At 39.4% G+C, this 21,632-nt stretch overlaps 1 pseudogene; it reads right to left on the reverse strand.

Moving 5' to 3' along the window:
* Window positions 1–18,953: 18,953 nt before the first annotated feature.
* Window positions 18,954–19,050, reverse strand: LOC130033737 (uncharacterized; annotated as a pseudogene).
* Window positions 19,051–21,632: the final 2,582 nt, after the last annotated feature.

The following is a 21,632-nucleotide window of genomic DNA, read 5'->3' on the forward strand; positions in this document are numbered from 1 at the left end:
TGTCTGTGTACCCATCACTTTCTGCCAGTCTTGTTGAGAGAACACCATGTCTGGTTCCACATCAGAGACGAAGCCTGTCACTTCCCTACCAGGAACGAAGCCAGGTGTATTACAATCATCAAGGCACTCTGGTAACTCTCCTTTCTGGCCTGCAGTCCTATGACTCCATGTCATACATAGGTCAAAATGGCTCTGCCCCCCAAGCTTACAACAACTCATCTAGAGAAATATTTATGGCTCTGAAGGAGGTCCAGCCGCCAAATAACCAAATACCAGCCTCCTCCTCTGGAATCGACTTCTCTCTGTCTGCTCAACCCATCACAGAATCGAGTTATCAAGGTGAGTAAAACGGAGAGAAGGGAAGGAAAATTCAAAAATCGGGATCAAAAAAGAGGAAAACTGTCCTTAGACAGTTGGTATTCATATACACTGAGATTTTTAAGTTTATGAAAAGAACTTAACTAAACTCAGTTCATGCTTACTTCCGTAACTCCTTTTAGAGCATGTTATTTTCACTCTCAACATAAGAGCTCCTAATGGAGATTGGAAGGTATGATGTTAAATAGACATCTAGGTTTCATATCATGAAACTTCAGGAGCACACAAAAGAATGCGACATTTTTCCCTAGTTATTTCATTTATTTTTTAAATTTTTATTAGTTAAACATAAGGAGGGACAGATGTAGACTTAAAATTATTGTGCTTGGTTTCATTTATACAATGATGTAGTGCCTATCCCTCCACCAGTGCCCATTCTCCAGCACCACGGTTCCCAGTATTCCTCCGACCACCATAACCCCCATCCCACTCAACCTCTGTGGCAGGGAATGCCACATTTTTCACATTCTATTTCAGCAGTCCTCAAGAATTACCACAATAAATGTAAAAAACATGTCTTAAACTAGTATTTCGTTATTTTCATAAGAAGTTTCAGAACTCTTATTGTAATGGTACACTTTAACTTTCCCTTCCATTAATGAATAGCAAGGTTCTGAATACACTTGTGGTTCAGAGATTCTGACTCAAATCATGAAACCTAGAATCTGTACTCCAGCACAAATATCATGCTGAAGTAGTGCTTCATTCACACTCTTATTCTATGATATTAACGTCCTCTTATTTTTCCATGAAAGTGAATAAATTGAGAGTACAATACATTACAATGCTAAGCTCTGGATGGCATTTATTAGTTTGAAAATCTATAATTTTTTAAAAAAAAACCTTCTGTTTGGAGGACGTTGAAGTTGTGTCAGAGACCGAAGGGCTCAGGAATTACTCCTGGATCTGTGCTAGGGATCACTGCTGAAGATGCTTAGGAGATCATAAGTGATACGAAAGATCAAACTGAGGTCAGCTGTGTGCAGGGCCATTGCCTTACTAACTGTACTATCCCTCTGTCCCAAGTCTCTTATTTTTCAAGTTAGTTTACACAGAAACACTTTCAAAAACAAAGAAAACCAAAAAACAAGAGCACCACATGACAAACAGTAAGAACTACAATATTTACCTCCAATCTTCAAGCACAGGGACTTGTCCATTTTCCTTAGAATAGCCAGTAACAAAGCCTTGCCTATTGCTGGTAGGTGCACTGTTGTTGCACCATTAGTTTTGTGGAGTGAATATCTCATTTCGCAGGCACTGATTTCTTCCATGGTTCTTTTAAGTGTTGAATTTTCTGGGGAGGAAGACTTCCCAGGCATTGCAACCTTCAGGGAAGACATTTGGTCTCCAACAAATTTCCGAATTGCCCCCATGTTGCAGTAGCAGGATTCAAAGACCTGAGTATAATCCAGCACCTGAGCTTCGGGAAGTTCCCATAATATCTCCAGCCAAAGTAACCTGGCGCTGACCCCAACTCCAACTCAGGAACAAAAAGTTAAGAAATTTGATCAAATGAAAACTGGGCTTTCAAAACCTCTGGAGACCTACCAGATGCCAGTAGACTTAGATCAATGCAAAGATCTGCAGGTAATGAACACCACTGACACAATCACTCTGAAGCAGGTGCAAGAAAACTCAAGTGGAACTAAGGGGACCTCCCATGCAAAACAGAACAACAAAAAGGAGGCTTCTGAAACTCTTGAGGGAGAACCCAAGGCCACAATCCAGCCAAACGTCCGAGAATGCATGCTAAGCGGAGCGGGGATTTTTCGTAATGCTGCAGTCCGTGATAGGTGTCCTAAGACCAAAGCCAAAACTAACAGCAAATCTCAAAAAGCTGCCTCCAGCAGTATCAGCAAGACAAAGAGCCATGGGCAGGAGAAGATAAAAAACACCAGTGAAAACTCTAAGAAAGCTAAGGAGTGTAAGCAGCCAGGGAACAAGGTCACGGCAGAAGAAAAGCCCACCATTGGCAAGAGGAAACGCAAGGAAACTCAATCTGAGCTTTGCCAAGAGGCAGTTAAAAAGCCCTGCTGCTACCTAGGCATACACATGCTGGATTCTGTCCAAGTGTTTCATGCTTTGGGGAAGGAAAGTGATCCAAAACTTGGAATCTCTTCCTCCTAGGTCCTGAGTACTCAAAGAAGCCTAAAGATGGCAAGCCATCCTCAGCTGTCAAGCTATGGCTAGGTGCTACACAGGATGGAAAAGGCCTTGAGAAATCTCAGGTCAAAGCACACAAACCAAGTAGCAGTGCTGAAAAACGCTCATCGCCAGCAAAGTCTGACCTGCCATATCCTGGGAAGGTCAAATTGGTACCTTTGCCTTTTCTTACCATGGAGAATCCACAAGCTGGACCTGTTCCTCGGAGACGACAATCTGTGTCCTCACATGGTCCTGCTGCAGCTTACCATGCCAAGCCTGGCTCTACCAATGCAGCTCAGCCAACCGCTGCCAATTCTTCCTGGTCAACCACTGCATTTTTGTCGGGTTCTGCCAAACCTGCTCAGTCCATTTCAACCAACCCATCTCGACAAGGTTTGCAGAACCCTAGTAGCCGACCTATTCGTCTCCCCACAGCTTCTAGACCTGCTCCCTACAACAGCACCTGGCACTTCTCTCCAGCGTGAACCTCCTCCAGTCTCTGTGAACCAGCGGCAGTAGCCACCCAAACGTCAGAGTCAGTTTCTCCTCCAAGACTTCCGTTTCCAACCGATTCCATGGAGAAAGCCCAATGTTCCCGAACCAGACATGTCAAAGCCCATCACCAAGGAGCATAGACCAGAGCGTGAGGCTATGAAAAGGAAGGCTCAGCATGAGCGTGAGAACACTGCCAAACTCACCTCTTTGGGGGAAAGTGTAGTACTTTATTGAGAGGGAAAAGAGATGGAAATCTCTCTCTATTATGGCTACGTAATGGGAGTAGCTGGAATGGTAGGTTCCATTTGAGGTACCAGATGGTTTTCCTAGGCAAACACTGACATGCCATACACCATTTATTTATTCTAATATATTTTTTCAAATTAAAGAGATGCATCATAGTTAATTCTTTGTTAATAAAAATTCTAAATTTTGAGATGCTGCCTATTGTGGTTGTTTTTGGGAGTGGCTGGGGGTCGAAGGATGGGATGGGAAAGAATGGGAAGTTAGAGACAGGAAAAAGGATGAATAGACAAGACTCTACGAAATACAAACTTAGTCCAGGGTTATAAAGCCCATCATAGGAGAAATTGCATGGGCCTGATGAAGAGTGGGGTAGGGTCACAGGAAGAGTATAGCTGACAGGGCATTTTCTCTGCAACCAAGAAGTTCTCAGTTCATTTCTTGCAGACTTTGATGGTCCCCAGAGACCGACCAGATGTGGAACGTGAGCACAGAGCAGGGAGAAAGTACAGTCAAGTATGCCTATCCCTGGTGTCCGCGAAATAAAATTGGACAAATGGCACAGTCTGCAGTTTTCGGTTAATAGAATAAATTTGGAATAGGCTAAGAAAGTCTGATGAGTCTAAGATGACCAGAAGAAAAGTAAAAATTCTTCAATGGACGCTCTGTTTACGTCTCATGGCCACCTTTGGAAAATAACCAAATTTGAGACACATCACTAAAAGGTTTGGGTGGTCTATCAATAAATGATGGCTGGGGGATGCGAACACAAACACTGGGGAATAAACCTACCAGATGAGTGATCAATGCCCTCAGAGTCATTTAAGTATGACTCTTAACAGGGACAAAGCCAAGAGAACAGTTGCAGCTTTAAGCCTGAATATAGCTCCTGGGAAATGCAAAGATAAGTCACATGTCCTCAGGCCCTCTGTTCAGCACCCCTAGCTGCACCATTTCACTTATTCCCAACAATATTCAGAGTTGCTATCATGGTGACACTTTACTAGTGAGTTTCAACAATGCGATCCACTGCCTTTATAAGTCTTTGGATTTGTAAACTCCCCAAGTTAGCCAAGCCAGCTTTCAGGAAATTTCTGGTGGGGGGAGCTCAAATTATATTAGCTTGAGGGGCTGGTCTTTGGTCTTCCATGGTTCCTGGTGCCTGTAGCTTTCTCTAAACATCGCTTTTAACTGCAGCTCACAGAAGAACCAACTTTATAAATAGCGTTGTGGGTGCATTGCCATAGGTACCGTACTAAGACATGCGTCCTAGGTCACCACTCCCAAAGCAGTTGGTACCGGTTGACCTTGAGCCTGGAAGGTTGTGGTGGAAAGAGATGGCCCTAGGAGAGTTAATGGGGTGATGGATGGATGGAAAGGAAACCGGGAAGGGTAGAGAAGTGGAAAATTGGTGATCATCATGGGATAGTTTGTGGATGTTTTTCAAATAAGTTAAAATATTTTTTGTAAAGGAGATTCAAGACAAACATACAAAAATAAGATAGGTTCCAAAGAACAGGTTACATATAAGACCGAGAGAGCTAAAAAGGGCTGGCATTCCTTCTGGAGCTTTCAATCATACCATTTACTAAAGATGTTATTTTCACATCACTTACCTGTGGAGAGGAATAGTGAGAAACAGAATGCCACCGGAAAAGCAAACTGGGAGACCACCTTCAATAAAAGCCAGGTGGAAGGTGTTCACATGGATCCCAAGTGCAAATATATGTCAACAGGATCACATATTTAACTAACTCTGCTTGGTACCAGTAACTACTTTGTTGAATATGGGGGGAAATGAACGCAGTTTATGATTGACCTGAGACTAACTAGTTAATAGATTTTCCCAGGAAAGGGTAGTTGACTGGCTGGGAACAGAAAAATGTGAAGAGTGTTTTGCTACCTTTAATGTATGGCTGGAGGGAATTGATCCCAGAAATCTCTTAAAACTAACAAGCTTCAACTCTCTTGAAGGAATGTTGTATTCACTGAGGAAAAAATGTTGGGAGAAAAGTCTGAACTGATGGGAAAAGAGACAATAAGTGTGAAAGGAGGGCTTGAAATTTGGGTTCCTCTGAAAACAAAGCTTGAAACAAGAAGATCTGGGGGTAACATGATATACTGGGAATGGGATCTGAGCAGGAAAAGAGTGATATCAGGGATGTGAACAAGGGAAATCCAAGTTAAGGAAGACTTAGCTAGCTGACTACCCCATGGTCAACATGGTTCCAAGACTACAAGAAATTACAAGAAATTTACTTTAATTTTCTTTCCTTTATATGGTCAATTACAACATGAATTCTGTGCCTACTTCAAGCAGAATTTTTCTTTCTCAATATTCTGTTCATTTGTGTAAGCATCTTAAACAACTGCTGGATAACAGAATTATTTGATGAGACTTATTTTTTACTTTAATGTTTAGTTGAGATTACTGAAAACTGGGCCTAAAGTGAAGTTTGTCCTGATTGGTTCAAGTAGAGAATGGAGGTCTAGGGATGGAATTAGAGATTATAGGGTACCACATTCAGTTCCTAATAAAACAAGTAAAGGACAGTGTCCCAAATAGATTATTGAAAAAGATAATCCTCTCTATTTAACATGTAAATTCAGAATTTTCTATATTAAATTAAAAATGAAAGAATGTTCCTATATTTGGTCTTTTAAAGACATTCCAGGTTGCTTAAGGAAACAAACACTCCCTGTGAAATCATAACAACTTAATCATAAAAACCAGATTACTACATAAATTTCCAACAATGTCAGTGCTAAGAATTATTTCCCTGGATCTCACTAGTGTACATGATAGTCATATGAATACACCTGTGTGGATACATCGCTGGTATCTAATTTAGAGAATAGATATATAGAGATTAGATCACATAGCTGAGTGTGATCTCAACTTTTCTACACATTCCCATGCCCCACACACCCAAAGACTTGTACTGATCCTTATAGATCCATGACTTTTCCTCCTCCCCTCTCCCAGAGTCTATTAAAATTTCTTTTCAAGTACTAATGTAATACGCTTTAGAAAATATTGAGTTAAACTTTATTGTTGTCATTTAGCTTTTAGATAGAGAACCAAGAAAATCTTATTAAAAGTGTATTTTGGTATTCTTTGAAAATGGTAATAAGTACATTATCATTGAGTCCCTGAATATGCATTATATAAAGTATTTTGTGAGGAATTCCATATACAAATCAGTACTCGAAGAAATAAATGACTTCTCTGAATGAGAATGAACTGGGACATTTCAAAGTATCAATCAGTGAATCAAAGATGAATCATAGCATTCTATAGAAAAAATGATCTTGATGTAATCTAGTCAACACCATTACATTTTATACTTATACCAGCTCATAGTACTTTTAATTTTTTAATTTTTATTTATTTATTTTTATTAGTGAAACACCATGAGGTGCAGTTGTAGACTTACATACCTTTGTGCTTGGGTTTCAGTTATACAAGAGTCAAGTACCCATCTCTCCACCAGTGCCCATTCTCCACCACCAAGGAACACAGTGATCCTCCCACCCCCCATCTCCCCCACTCCGCCCCACCTCAGGGCATTCCCTTTTGCTTTTTCTTTGTTTTAGGGTGTTGTCGTTTGCAATGGAGGTCAATACTATTACATTTTCAAAGAAGAACATAGGCTCCTATATGTTCAAGACACTACTACTGTCCTGCGGTTCTTCCCAGCATGTACCCTGCTCCAAGCCAGCCCTTTGGAAATATGCTGGGAAGGACAACTGGATGTTAATTTCCTCACTCTGACCTGGAAGACTCTTGCTGATTCTCAGCCACATCAAGTATTTCATTTGTTGCCTGATATCACCTCCTGTCCTTTATTTTTTTTTTAAATATTTGATTTGTTTCTGGAATATAAAGAAAAAAATTAAATGGACGAATAAAACAAAAGCAAAATCAAACCTTTACACTCTGACATCAAAATCGTCCTTATAGGAGGGAAATTAAATGACTGAAATGGGTAGGGGAATGTTGTTATTTGGTTGTGGACAGTAGCTGGATATTTGACAGTGCATGGAGTATGAATACAGAGTCGCTGAGATGAGGAACTCTGTACTTGAAGCGAATACAGTTTGTAAACTAGTCATCACAATTATATGTCCATATGAAATTTATCTACATAGGCTTTGTGCCTTCCTTGCACGCATGTGTTATGCATTCCTTTATCATGGCCTCAGAAATGTATCTGAGGGCACTCGGAAATTAGTTGAGCCCCAAGTATGGGAAGAGAAGTAGTAAAGAATTGGAGGAGGAAGAAATATGAGTTGGAGCTTAAGAGCCGTGTAAGAGGAATATGTAGATATGTATGTGTGTATAAATACACACATATATATATATATATATATATATATATATATATATATGGGCTGGAGCCATAGCACAGTGGGTAAGACATTTGCCTTGCATGCGGCCAACCTGGGTTCGATTGCTCTGCTCCTCTCAGAGAGCCCGGCATGCTACTGAGAGTAATCCTCCCTCATGGCAAAGCCTGGCAGGCTACCTGTGATGTATTCAACATGCCACGAACAGTAACAAAAAGTCTCACCATAGGGACGTTTCTGGTGCCCGCTCGAGCAAATCAGTGAACAATGGGAGGACAGTGCTACGGTGCTATGGCTAATTCAAACGTTGTTTATGCAAAATTTGAAAGAATCCTATAAATATTCTATAAAACTGATTACACCTATTAAATTAATATAACTTTAAATAGTGTTTAGAAATGAGGTTGAAGAATTTTAAGGCTATAGAAAGATATTGACAATATATCAAGAAACACATGGATATTTGAGGAGGAAGAACACGTAGCAGTTGTCCTTTCTTAAGGTTATTTTTTTGTCTTTAATAGCATATGCTTTCCCTGAGTTTTGTTAATAACTTCCGTTTTTTAGAAAGCATCATAATAAATTATATTTTTTAAAAAAGTAAAAAACTTTGTGTTTGTGAGTGGATTCTGTATGTTTGGAACCTGGGAAGTATTTTCCTATGTAAGTTACATTAAACATGATATTTATAACAGAAATACCATCTGCAGTACTATTCACAATGGCCAGAAGAAACTATGGTATACCTACACAATTGAGTACTACGCATTTGGCAGGAAACTTACATCATGAAATTTGCTTCTAAATGGATGTACAGGGAAGATTATCATGCTCAATGAAATCAGTCAGAAGGAAAGGGGTATACTGATTGGACTGCCTCATTTTTTGGATATAAAAATCCAGAATATGAGACTAATACCCAAAGATAGCAGAAACACAGGCCAGGAGAATTGGTCAACGGTTGGACGCTTGCCACAAGTGCTGAATGCGGCATTTGGAATAAAGAAGGGACCACTATGACAATGATAGTTGGAAGTGATTACTCTGGGTGGGAACTGAGTCCTGAAAGTAGGTAAAGGAATAAACGTGATAACCTCTCCCTCTCTGTATTACAATCCATAATGCTCAAAGGATGAGAGAGAGAGATAAAGAGAGAGAAAGAAGTGCCTGCCATAGTGTAGAGACAGCGTGCTGTCAGGTGGGGTTTGGGGTTGGGAGAGGGAGTGGTGGGAGAGAAACTGGGGACATTAGCAATGGAACTGTATACTAGTGGAGGTTAGGTGTTAAAATATCCTATGATTGAAACTGAATCATGAAAAGGTTTGTAAGTTGTGTCTCCTGCAGATTCAATATAAAAACATGATATTTTGTTTCTACCACCATGACTAACCTATGAATTTGCTGAAATTTATTTTTATCACCTTGGCTGGGCTCATTTCATGAATGTCTGTGTGGTAATTTTTTTTTCATTTTATGCGGACTGAAGAGACAAAAATCATAGGGTAGGGACTTCTGGTGGAAGGAGAGAAGAGCACAAAACACCCTGTTGACCACACCTCAGCAGGGTCACCTAACTGGAGTGATGACAGACCTCCTTCACTGATTTCTTCTTTTGTAATGTGGAAAAATGAAAAGACTTTGCAGGCTGACAGGGGGTTGTCCCCTCCAGTTCACACTGTTTTCATTTCGATCAGAATTGTTTAAAGATTATTTGAAAAATTTGGAGCTTAATGATTTGTTCTCACATATTTCCCCTACATGGTGTCAGTGGGCATTGATCCAGGAAGGCCAGCATGAAAAAGTTGAGTTGTATGTCTTAACCACCAATGCCAACACTACTGTAAGTATGGAACCCAGAGTACAATAGTAAAACTTCAAAATGTGTTTGTCAAGGAAATCGGTGGGAATGCAGGGAGAAATGGGTAATTTGTTGGTGGAGGGATGCAGACACTGGTGGTGTGATTAGAATTGGAATATTGTATGACAAAGCTCCATTTTAAATGACTTTGAAAATCAAAATTGCCTAAATTTAAAATAAAAGAGAAGTCAACTTATGTCTATATTTCAAGAAAGCTTATCTTGGCAAATTTTGGCAGGGAGACCATAGTTGGTAGAGAGAGAGAGAAAGAAAGGGAGAGTTGACAGTTGGGAAGAGAAGCCTGGATATAATGGAAGAGATAAAAGCTGATCTTAGAAATTTGGAGCCATCAGAGTTTAGAGAGTTAAATGGTGAGAACATTACAGTTTAGATACTTAAATAGTGAGATTGGTTTCAGTCATCAGCACTGTATACATATAAAGATTTCAAACACCTCACAGATATTCAGGCTATAATAACTAACAAGGGAAGCCTTTTTTTCCTGAAGCTCTATGTAAGGATAATATATTGCTAGGAACAATGATAAGAAGTTGGTTCTCTTTTTCACAGATTAATACATTAGATATGAAAACTTTAATACAAAGGAATCCATCATCTTGTCCTGTTTCTCTGTTTTCCTGTCATCATTCCATTCTCCCCCATGACCCTACCTAATCATGGCTCTCCACATTACTCAGCAGTGTTACCACATAGCCTCAGATCATGTGTTAACTGCTGGTACCTCACAGTTCTCATGTTTGCCCCCCATCCAAGCCAGAGCCATCCTTCTGAAACCAAGAATATTTGCTGAAGGCCCGTTCTTCCTTGAAATGGCAGTCATGGTTTACCTCTTCTTAATCATTGTGTTTACATATTTAGATGAATGTCACTATACTAGTGACAGGTATTTTCCAAACTAAGAAAAGCATAAACTTTTCCCTTTCCCCCACGAATTTTGGGCAATTTATTTTCTATCCACTGCTAATTATATGTGATAATAAGGAAATAGATCTGAGGTAAAAACAAGTACATTTGTCAATTTGGTGCCATGACTAGTCAGTCTGAGTATAAGTATATATTTCTAGAAAAAAAAAGCAGAAGAAAAGGAGTTGGTTGCTAGCAAAGAATGCCAAACCTCTGCCAAGAAATCCTTTGAAAACAAAAATTCTGATTATGGACTGAACATGATTACCACTCAATGCCTCTTTTGCAGACCACTACACCCAAAAGGAGAGAGAGAAAAAAAGGGAATGCCCTGCCACAGAGGCAGGTTGGGATGGGGGGGATCTGTGTGGGAGGGATACTGGAATACATGGTGGTGGAAAATGGGCACTGGCGGAGGAATGGGCATTTGATCATTGTATAATCGAAACCCAAGAACAAAAATTTGTAAATGTACAACTGTACATTATGGTGTTTCACTAATAAAAATTTTTAAAAAAGAAAATAAAATAAAAATTATTTCGTCTGCCAGAGATCAGCAGATGGGAACCTGAGTGAAGGCAAAAGATTAAATCGGTTGACTTTTATTTTTCCTTGAGTATATTAATTTGATTTTGGAGTCAATTTATATGACAGTTCATTAAGACACAGAAATTTTCAGCACTTCTCTTGTTTAAAAGTATAGTGTTACACCATATCTCTCTCACATTATTTTTATTTCTGATAGTTTGACACAAAAGATAAGTCAAAATCATAGATAAATGTAAATTATTTAAATACTGTATTGATTATTTAAAATTACATTATAGAATTACTAGAATTTCATAAATTTTAAGATTATGGATAATCAACATGCATGTATCACATTACACTCACAATTGAAAGGCCTCCTCTGTCATTCATTATTGTTCAGTTTTTCCACTTTGATAACACCTTTCCATCTGGTAACTAAATAGTCTTATAGTTCTAAAGTTTGTTTTTATGGCTTTGAAAAAATCCAAATTATACAATTTTTAACATTGGATGAAACTAGAGGATATCATGCATGTAAAGTTAGCCTTAAGGAAAGGAACAGATACAGAGAGATTTTTCTCATATGTGGGATGTAAAGACACACAGCAAGGTCGCAACAAAGGTTCAAGGGCAATGTAAGGGGAGAACTGATCCACACAATTGAGTCAGGGGATTGGGACTGAGGGTTTCTGGGGTTTTGGGGGGAGAGGGAGGGTTTATTTTTTGAGAGAATGAGGAGTGTCATGTTGGAATAATGTGTATGAGGAACCATTGTTAATTGAATTATAAATCATAGAATATTAATATTGTTTTAGACGTTTGTCTGTCTCATTTTATTCTTTTAATTTGTTTTCTCCATATGCCATATATGCATGAATTGTATGATGCCTATCTCTCTCTGCCTGGCTTATGTCACTAAACATAATATCCTCATGTTATGCTTTTTTATACAAATAATAAGAATATTTCACTTCATACAACTGAGTAGGATTCCATTGCTTTACACCCTTTCATTTTCAAAATTTGGGGTTTAAAACATACAAATATTGATTTTAACAATGCTCTGGTGTTTTAAAATTTTTAGTTCAGTGAAGAAAAGGTAAAGGCCCTCCCGTTGATCGTCGATTTGCTCGAGCGGGCCCAGTAACGTCTCCATTGGAGACTTTGTTGTTACTGTGTTTGGCATATCGAATACTCTCGGTAGCTTGCCGGGCTCTCTGAGAGTGGCTGAGGAATCGAACTCGGGTCGGTCATGTTGACCGCTTGTAAGGCGAACGCCCTACCGCTGTGAAGAAAAATAGATTTTATTGAACAACACTTAGAAACTTGTGAAACAGGCATTGGGTGGAATGGAATGGAATATATGTTCAAGAGAGACCACTCGTTTTACAAAGCAAGCAAAGAGTGACATACAGAAAGAAAGCACGGTATTTCTTTAAGGAAGAACACAAGCTTGAGGACCAAGCCCACTCTGGTAGTTTAGGAATAAGAACTTCGAGTGGTATGAACTTAACTTGTACACTTTAGGGGAGAACCTGAGTGAAACAAATAGAAGTACGTTCAGGAGAATGATAAACTGGAGTCTATACTTGGAGTGAGGAGGGTAGAGAGTTCTTTGGGGAGATCTGGACTATGGAGAACAGTAATATTATAACATTAATGATAGTATCTTACCGTGGGATTCCAAAAAAATCTTTAACAGTGGTGTCAGAAATGATAACATTCTTAGGTATTTGGATTTCCTGTGGAAACTACTGGAAAGCTGAGTTTATGCTCTGGATGCCTCTGCCTGAAACAAGGTCAACAAATCATGAATGAAAAATTACAAGTTACATGGATCAAGGATTCTGATCCCAGTGGAAGGCTAGCTTTTGGGTGGACAATTTCTACTGCTGGCCTGATGTAGATTCTGATCCTGGGATACGTAACAGAAAGGAGGTAGTGACAGGTATCCTCAGAAGTGAAGCCTCTGAGACAGAATTCATTCATACCAACTTATGGCATGAATGTTTGCTCATGGCTGCTACCATTATAACATGCCATTCAATGATTCTGTGGTTTCAATTTACTGTGTCAATGTAAAGATGAAGTTTCTAAATCGAAGGTAAAAATCTGAGGCCCTCAAGATGATGAATTATGGAGAGGGGGGGTGGAGCTGGAGCTATAGTACAGCAGGTAGGGCATTTGCCTTGCACATGGCCTACCCAGGTTAGATTCCCAGCATCCTGTATGGTCCCCCCAAGCACCGTGAGGAGTAATTCCTGACTGCAGAGCCAGGAGTAACACCTGTGCATCGTCAGGTGTGACCCAAAAATGCAAAAACAAAAAGATGATGCCTTACCTTTAGATATTTTGCAGTCAAATAGAAACAGCCAGGAAGCTCACCAGAAAAGAGTTCTCCTGGGTCGAAAACATCATCACCTCTGGCGTGAGAGCATAGAGAAAATAACGTTTCCATTTTATGCCATGTTAAAGCAAGCCAGACATGATCTTGGAAAGTTTGTCAAAGGAAAGCATGGCTATAGGAAGGATAAGATGACAACTGAATCTTAGAGGTAAAATATACAAGTGAAGAAAAGGTCAAGAATTAGGCGGTACGATGGTGACCAGGTATACTAAGAAAAGCATTTTTTAAAAAATAAAATGCAATGAGACATCAAAAAAGACCTTTTTAAATGTTTAAGAACAGGGATATAACTCAGGGATAGAGCATTTGTCTTCCATTGTATGATGATCTGGGATTGATCCTTAGCATTGCAAACAGCATTATTTTTTAATTTTTAATTTCTTTCTTTCTTGCTTATTTGCTTGCTTGTTTTTCTTGTTTTTTTTTTGGATCGCACCTGGCTATGCATAGGGGTTATTTTTAATTTTTAAAAAAATTATAATTTTTATTTTTTACCTGTGGTTTAAAATGAAATCTAAAATATTTTAGAGTAAATATATGTGAAGAAGAATAAAATTCACGGGAACTATTTAGTGTTCTTAACGATACAGCAGTCAGAATTTTGAGGTTAATTTTATGGGTAGTGCATAAATAATTTTTCCCCATTATGTGGGCTGTGTTTTTATGATGGTCACCATTTTTTCTAAGTTGCAGAAACGTCTTAGTTTAATGTAGTCTCATTTGTTTATCTTCATTTCTTCTTCCTTGGTTAGTGGTGTTTCATTCTAGAAGTTTCCCTTAGCTTTAATGTCATGGAGGGATCGTCCCACATTTTTCTCCATATATCTTAAGAATTCAGGTATGATATTGAGGTTTTTAATACATTTGATCTGACTTTGTGCCTGGCACTATAAAGAGGTCTGAGTTCAATTTTTTTTTTTTTTTTGCCTGTTGCTGTCCAGGTTTCCCAGCACCACTTGTTGAAGAGACTTCTTTGCTCAACTTCATATTTCTTGAGCCTTTATGAAAGATTAGGTAATAATAATCTGAGGGCCAGCGTCAGGATATTTGACTATATTCCATTGATGTGAGGCCTGTCTTTATCTGAATATCATGATATTTTGATTACTATGACTTTGTAGTAGGGTTGCAAGTTGGGGAAGCTGTTCCCTTCTTCTTTTTAACAAATATTGCTTTAGCTTTTCATGGGAGTTTATTGTTGTGTATGAGTTTCAAGAGTATTTAATCTATTTCTTTGAAAAATGTTATGGCTATCCTTATAGGAAGTGCAGTAAATCTTTATAGAGCTTTGGTGTGTATTGCCATTTTGACAGTGTTAATCCTCTCAATCCATGAGCATGGGATGTGATTCCATTTCCTCATATACTCTCTTATTTCGTGAAGTAGAGTTTTTAGGGTTTTTTTTTTGTATAGTTCCTTAAAATTTTATCATTTATCACTTAACTTCCCCTTAGTCGTCGATTTGCTCGAGCGGGCGCCAGTAACATCTCCATTTGTCCCTGTCGCGTGCTAGAGTAGCCCAATGGAATCTGTTCGAACCGGGAACATGAAGGGCCTCAAACCGATCTTTCATGATCTTGACGAAGAAGTCTGACCATCTGGAAGGTGGGCGGCCACGCGGTCTTTTGACATCCCATGGAATCCAGTCGGTAACAGCTCTAGTCCAGCGGTCGTCTCTAAATCTCATTACGTGACCAGCCCATCTGATTTTAGACTCCTTGGCATAAGAGACAGCGTCCCTGATTCTTGATCGGCAACGGATGTCAGAACTCCAGATTATCTCTCTCATTTGAGTAAAACCTGATATTCCAAGCATAGCTCTTTCAATTCTTCTTTGGGAGACCTGAATACTGTTCTCATCTTGTTTGCATAGGGCCCAGGTCTCTGAGGCATATGTTAATGCAGGAAGAACAGTGGAATCAAAGAGATGTGCCCAGAGCCGGAGGTTCTTCTTCCTCTTAGCTATTTCTTTGACGTTTTTGAAGGCGTTCCAAGCTGCTCTCTTCCTCCTGCACAGCTCGGGTGCCAGGTCATTTGTCTTGTTGACCTCTCGATCTAGGTACACATAGCTGTTGCATTCGGAGATAGTCCTTCAATTGAGAGTGAATGGGGCATCAGGAACAAGGCTGTTTCGCATAAACATTATTTTCCTAAGATTCAGCTGTAGTCCTACATTTCCACACTCACGGTCAAAGTTGGCCAGCATTTGTGCCGCTTGGCCGATGTTTGGTGTTATTAAAACAATGTCATCAGCAAAGTGGAGGTGGTGTAGTTGCCGACCATCTATCTTCATTCCCATTCCTTCCCATTCCAGTCGTCGCATGATGTTCTCGAAGGTGGCACTGAAGAGTTTCGGTGAAAGGGTATCACCCTGCCACACCCCTCTCTTGACATCAACGATCACTTCTTTGTAGAATGGTGAGATCCTGCTAGTGGATCTGTAATACAGCTCACGGAGGATTCTGATGTACTGGTCTTGAATGCCCTGATTGGCTAGGGCTTCAATGACCACTTCCGTCTCAACAGAATCAAAGGCCTTCTTTAAATCAATGAACGTTAAACAGCGGCATCTTGAACTCCAGAGAAACTTCAATGAGCTTGGTTATCATGTGGATATGGTCGATGGTGCTGAATCCTTTGCAGAACCCTGCTTGCTTGCATGGTTGTCCTTCATCTAGTGTTCTGCCAATCCTATTTAGGATGACTCCAGTGAACAACTTGTAGATGACAGACAATAGGCAGATCCGGCGATAGTTGCCAATGCCATGGATGTCTCCCTTCTTGAACAGTAGTACGGTCCTGCTGGTTTTCCTTTGGGACGGAAACTTACATTCAGACAGGTAGCGAGTGAAGAGCAGAGCCAGTGTATTGATAAGTACTGACTGCAGGTTCTTCAGGTGTTCAGGTCTGACCTTGTCTGGGCCGAGTGCTATTTGTTTCTTTACCAATGAAATGGCGTGTCAGATTTCGGAAGGGAGAACATTGGGAACAACATATCCATCCTGTGGAATTTGGTATGTAGGCAAGTGGACATGGCTATTGAAGAGATTTGAGTAGAAATCATGGTAATCTTCTCCACTGCCGTTCTGGAGGATGTGATGGATCCATCAGGACGTCGGAGGGCAGTCATCTTGGTCTTATAGTTGGCGAAGGACAGGCAGGCATTACGAATACTTTTCCTGGCTTCTGCCGCATCTACCAGTACTTCTGCTCTTCTCTCTTTTAGGTCTTCCTTGATCGCATCTCTGCACTGCTTTGCACGCTCACACGTTAGCTTGCGGTCAGCTGAGGCATGCGCCAAACCATGCTGGCGAATTAGCTCAAGAGTTTTCGAAGATAGGCAATTTTTTGTGGCTATCTCTCTCTTGGCATTCCTCGCACATTCATGGAGGTGCTGAACCAGTGGATTGTATTCCTCGTCAATGTTGTCAACAATGGCAGCTTCCCATGTTGCCGCAATAGTACCAAAGTATAGTTCCTTAACATTTTAGTTGATTCTAATATACTCGATTTTCTGAGGTATTATTGTGAATGGGATTGTTTTTCTCTATCTATTTTTTTCTCTTTCATTTGAAATATATGGGAAAGCCATGGACTACCGGATATTGGTTTTGTAATATGCTACTTTACGAAACAAATCTATTGTTCCCAGGAGCTTTTTTGTAGATTCTTTGGGATTTTCCAAGTATAGTATCATGTCATCTCCAAATAGTAAAAGCTTGAGTTCTTCCTTTTTTATATGGATGCCCTTGATATCTTTTCTTTTTACCGAAATCCTATGGCAAGTACTTCAAGTACTATGTTGAATAGGTGTGGTGAGAGTGGGTAACTTGTTTTGTGCCTAATTGTATTCTGGGATTTTAGCTCATTGATTTCTGCTCCAAGCCTTTAGTTTTCTCCCCGTTGAGAATAATGCTTGCTGTGGGTTTGTGGTAGTTTGTTTTGACTAGATTGAAGAAAGTACTTTCAACTCCCATTTTGTTGAGAGTTTTTCATCATGTATGGGTGCTGGATCTCATCACATGCTTTATCTACATCTATCGATATGATGACATGACTTTTATCTTTATTTTATTGAGATGGTGTATTCTGTTGATTGACTAGAGAATGTTAAGCCATCCTTGCATCCCCAAGATAAACCTACTTGGTCATAGTGTGTGATCTTTTGTTGAGTTTCTGGATTCTCTTTGCTGGTATTTTCTTGAGAATCTGTGTATCTGTATTCATCAAGGAAATAGGTCTGTAATTTTCATTTTTTGTGGTGTCTCTGTCTGTTTTGAGTATTAGGGTGATCTTTGCCTCATAGAAACTATTTGGGAGCATTTCTGTTTCTTCAATTTCCTGGAAAATCTTGAAAAATGTTGGCAGCAATTCCTCTTTAAAGGATTGAAATATTTCACTATTGAATCCATATGGGCCACGGATTCTGTTTGGGGGGATATTTTGACCATCATTTCAATTTCCTTGGTAGTGATAGGTTCAAGTATTCCAAATCTTCTTGGTTCAGCCTTGGGAGGTAATTGGAATCCATTAATTTATCAATTTATTCAAGATTCTCTCATTTCCTGCTGCAAAGATTCTCAAAATAATCTCTGATGATCCTATGGATTTCTGTAGTTTCTATTAGGATACCCCCCTTTGCATTTCTGATTCGATTTATTAGAATTCTTTCTGTTTCTTTGAGAGGCTTCTAGAGGTTTATTGATCTTGTTTATTTTCTCAAATAACAAGCTTTTGCTTTTATTGGTCTTCTGGATTGTATTTTGGGATTCTAGCTCATTGATTTCTACTACAAATTTTATTATTTCCTTGCTCCAGCCTAGTTTGCACTCCTTTTGTTGGTCATTTTCCAAAATCTTGAGCTCTAATTTATTCATGTAGGCCCTTTCTTTCTTCCTGATGAATTCTGGCAGAGCTATAGTCTTTCCTCTTAACACTGCTTTTGCTGTGTCCCACAAGTTCTGCTAGCTCGCGTCCTCATTCTCATTTGTTTCTGGAAACTTTTTATTTCCTCTTTGATTTCTTCTCTAAGCCAATGGTTGTTCATTACTTCCCTTAAATACAATATTTCCTTGCTGAGATTTAGTCTGTATGATCTATTGAGAAGTGACAAAGTAGTGTTGAAATCTCCACCTAGTACTGTTTTGCTATCAATGTTTTTTTTTAAGTCTATTAGAAGTTGTTTTTAAGTATTTTGCTGGTCTGTCATTGAGCATCTACATTGAGGAGGGTGAGTTCTTTCTGATGTAAAGATCCCATGATCGTGAAGAATGACATTCACTGTCTCTTATAACCTTTAGCCTGAAGTCCACGTGGTCTGATACTAGTATGGCTACTCCAGCTTTGTGGAGGTGTTCTTTTCTTGAAGACTTGTTTTCCAGCCTTTTACTTTTAGCCCATGGTTGCTTTGATTGATCAGATATGTTTCTTGCAGGCATCAGAATGTTGGGTTCAGTTTTCTAATTCATCTTCCTATTCTGTGCCTCTGAATTGGCACATTTAGTCCATAGACATTGAGAGAGATTGTTGTTATGGGGATTTGTGCTATCTTTATGTAGAATTTTTGTACTTGTGGGGATTGCCTTAGCTTAAAGTAGCCGTGTTAGTTCTTCTTGCAACAAAAATATGGAGCTCTTTACAAGTTTGCATGTCGTCTCTGTGCAAGGACCATGATAATCTCTGTATCATTTCAATTTTAGTATATGTGTAACCAAACCTAGTAGGAGTTAATTTTTCTCTTCTGATTACTTTGAGTGTTGTCCTTACTTACCCTATGGCAGAGAGTGGTACCTAATCAAGGAAAGTATTTCAAAGCAGCTTGATAGATTTAGAACTTTAATGTCCCAGAAAGAAAAATATGGTTTTTACCATATTATCTTTTACCATAATCAAGGCATCAGTTTTACAAAATAATTCTTTTAGAAGATGTTATATGAGTCCTGTTTAATGCACTTCCCTGAAACCTTCATTAATACCATTAAACTAGAGCCTTTTGCTGTTCTCACCGCAGTCCCACGTACATCTCCAGGAAAAGGTGGATGGTGTTGTCTGCACTTTGACCACCTTGAATGTAAGTAGGATTTTTCTCCTGAAGGAAGAGGTGAGGAGCATATTGATGATTTCATTCCACATTATTATAAGTTCAACTTGAACGGAAGTTGAGACTCATGAGGCTCCTGTAAAGGACAGAAAAAAGGGTCTCAGTGAAGTTTAATGGCCAACACAAATTAACATCACAGATGACTCAAAGCAGCCTGTGTTCTTCTTTGTGTATAGTGAGTTTCATACCTAATGATAGTGATTCTTAGCCAAGACACACGGGCAAAACAGACCTATAATTAAAAATCTAGTTCTCTGAGCAGAGTGGGGTTTCTTAGGTGATTGAACAAGTGTGCAGTAATTTATTACTAAGCACATACGTAGTTTGAATGATGTGTACTTTTTGATCTAAACTTAATTCCAAATATGTCTAAAATGACAGTCTCCTGACCCCGCACCTGGCTTTCTTCACCGGGGTCCCTTGGAGGGGGTGTGTTGAGTTTCCCTCACCGCGCCGAGCAGAGCCCTGGCACCTGAAGACCTCTGCAACCAGCCATAGGTACGCTTTAGACCACTCTCCCCAAGCTTGAAGGAGCCTCATGCATGAACGAATCTGACAGAGGAACCCAGGTGTGCGCAACCGGGGGATGAGATCTCCAAGGCTGCTCAGATCAAGACTGGGCCCCCTCCAACCAGATCCCCCATCTCCTAGTAGCTAAGTGTTACAACCACAAACTGCCCCTGGAGCCATGTAATCCCATCAATGGCCAAGATACAGAGACTGGATTTTGTTGATAAGACAACAACAATTATTGTCCAGTTCTCACTCTGAGAGAACCTGGTAGGCATCTGCGAGTATCTTGCCCTTGCGTTTACCAGTCATTTACACTTCTTTCAATACAGATTATATGATCATGGTTTATGCTTATTTTTACTATTGAAGTTTAATAGCTAAATCCTGATTTTTTAACAGCACTAATTTATTAAAAACATTCATCCTTGGCCTATCATATTAATTGCCAGTATTTGTTGGTTTTGCTTGTTTTTTGATTACTTAAATTGGTTTTGATCCTTTTCTTTCAGGTTGAAAAATTTTGACACAAATGAGTATATGTTTTTCTTTATCTTCTACAGTTTTAAACTGAGAACAACTGTTTGTTTTGTACAAATAAGATACCTGTCCATTTACTATTTCTTCTCATTTTATTTACATTTTAACACATCTCGATTCATCTACAAATTATCCTAGTAAGTGTTCTCATATTGAAAGAAACCACCAATTTTTTCAATCATAGCACTGTAGCACTGTCCTCCCGCGGTTCATCCATTTGCTCGAGCGGGAACCAGTAACATCTTACAACAAATTGTGACACTTGTTGTCACTGGCTTTAGCCTATCGAATACGTCATGGGTATCTTGCCAGGCTCTTGATATGTGGACGAGATATTCTGGGTAGCTTGCCGGGCAGAGGAATCGGAATCAGGATTGGCCTCCTGCAAGGCAAATGCCCAACCCGCTGTGCTGTAAACGTTATCTAAAATATACTAGTAATACCAAATGTTGTTTTTTTAACAGTGCAATATAAACGATTATTTCATAATTTTCTTGATGTGTTAATGAAATAGCTAAGCTCTTGAGTATCATGGGAGTATTTTTCTAACACAAGAGTCTGACGAAGGTGAAACTGTTATAACCGTCTTGTAGGATTCCATCTCCCTAGCCTGCTTCATTCTACCCCGGTCTCTATCCAATCCGGTCTTCTTCTTGGGATTCTGACCTCCTGATTGGTAGCCTCTACCTTTCAACTGCCTACTTTATGACATCATTCTCCCACCAAACCAACCACCAACTGGTAGAATCTTGGGGGTCCCATGTAGTTGTTTGTAAACAAATTTGAATCATCACGGTAAGTGACGAGTGACCAATGACCAATCACCAGTGAGCAGTCGTCTTTACTGAACACTTGCGGTCTTAAGCCGCTTCAGTGTTCAGACGTACTCTCGTACCGTCTCCTCTTCTCGTCTACCTTTCATCGGTATTTCCTCTTCTCTGACCATGTCAGGTAAGGAATAATACTTTTCAAAGCTTTTCCTTAGATTTATCATCCCTAAACTTAGCAGTCAAGTAAAAACAGCACGTAGTAATGAAAGAAAGTATTCAAGTAGAATTTTATAAGCCTCATTTTAGCTTGACTTTGACATTTGCTGTGTGATTTTAGACATTGGCTTACTTTCTCTCACATACAAAGTGTTTTTCCTC

Source organism: Sorex fumeus, unplaced genomic scaffold (genome assembly GCF_029834395.1).
Source record: "Sorex fumeus unplaced genomic scaffold, SorFum_2.1 ptg000054l, whole genome shotgun sequence".
Lineage (NCBI taxonomy): Eukaryota > Metazoa > Chordata > Mammalia > Eulipotyphla > Soricidae > Sorex > Sorex fumeus.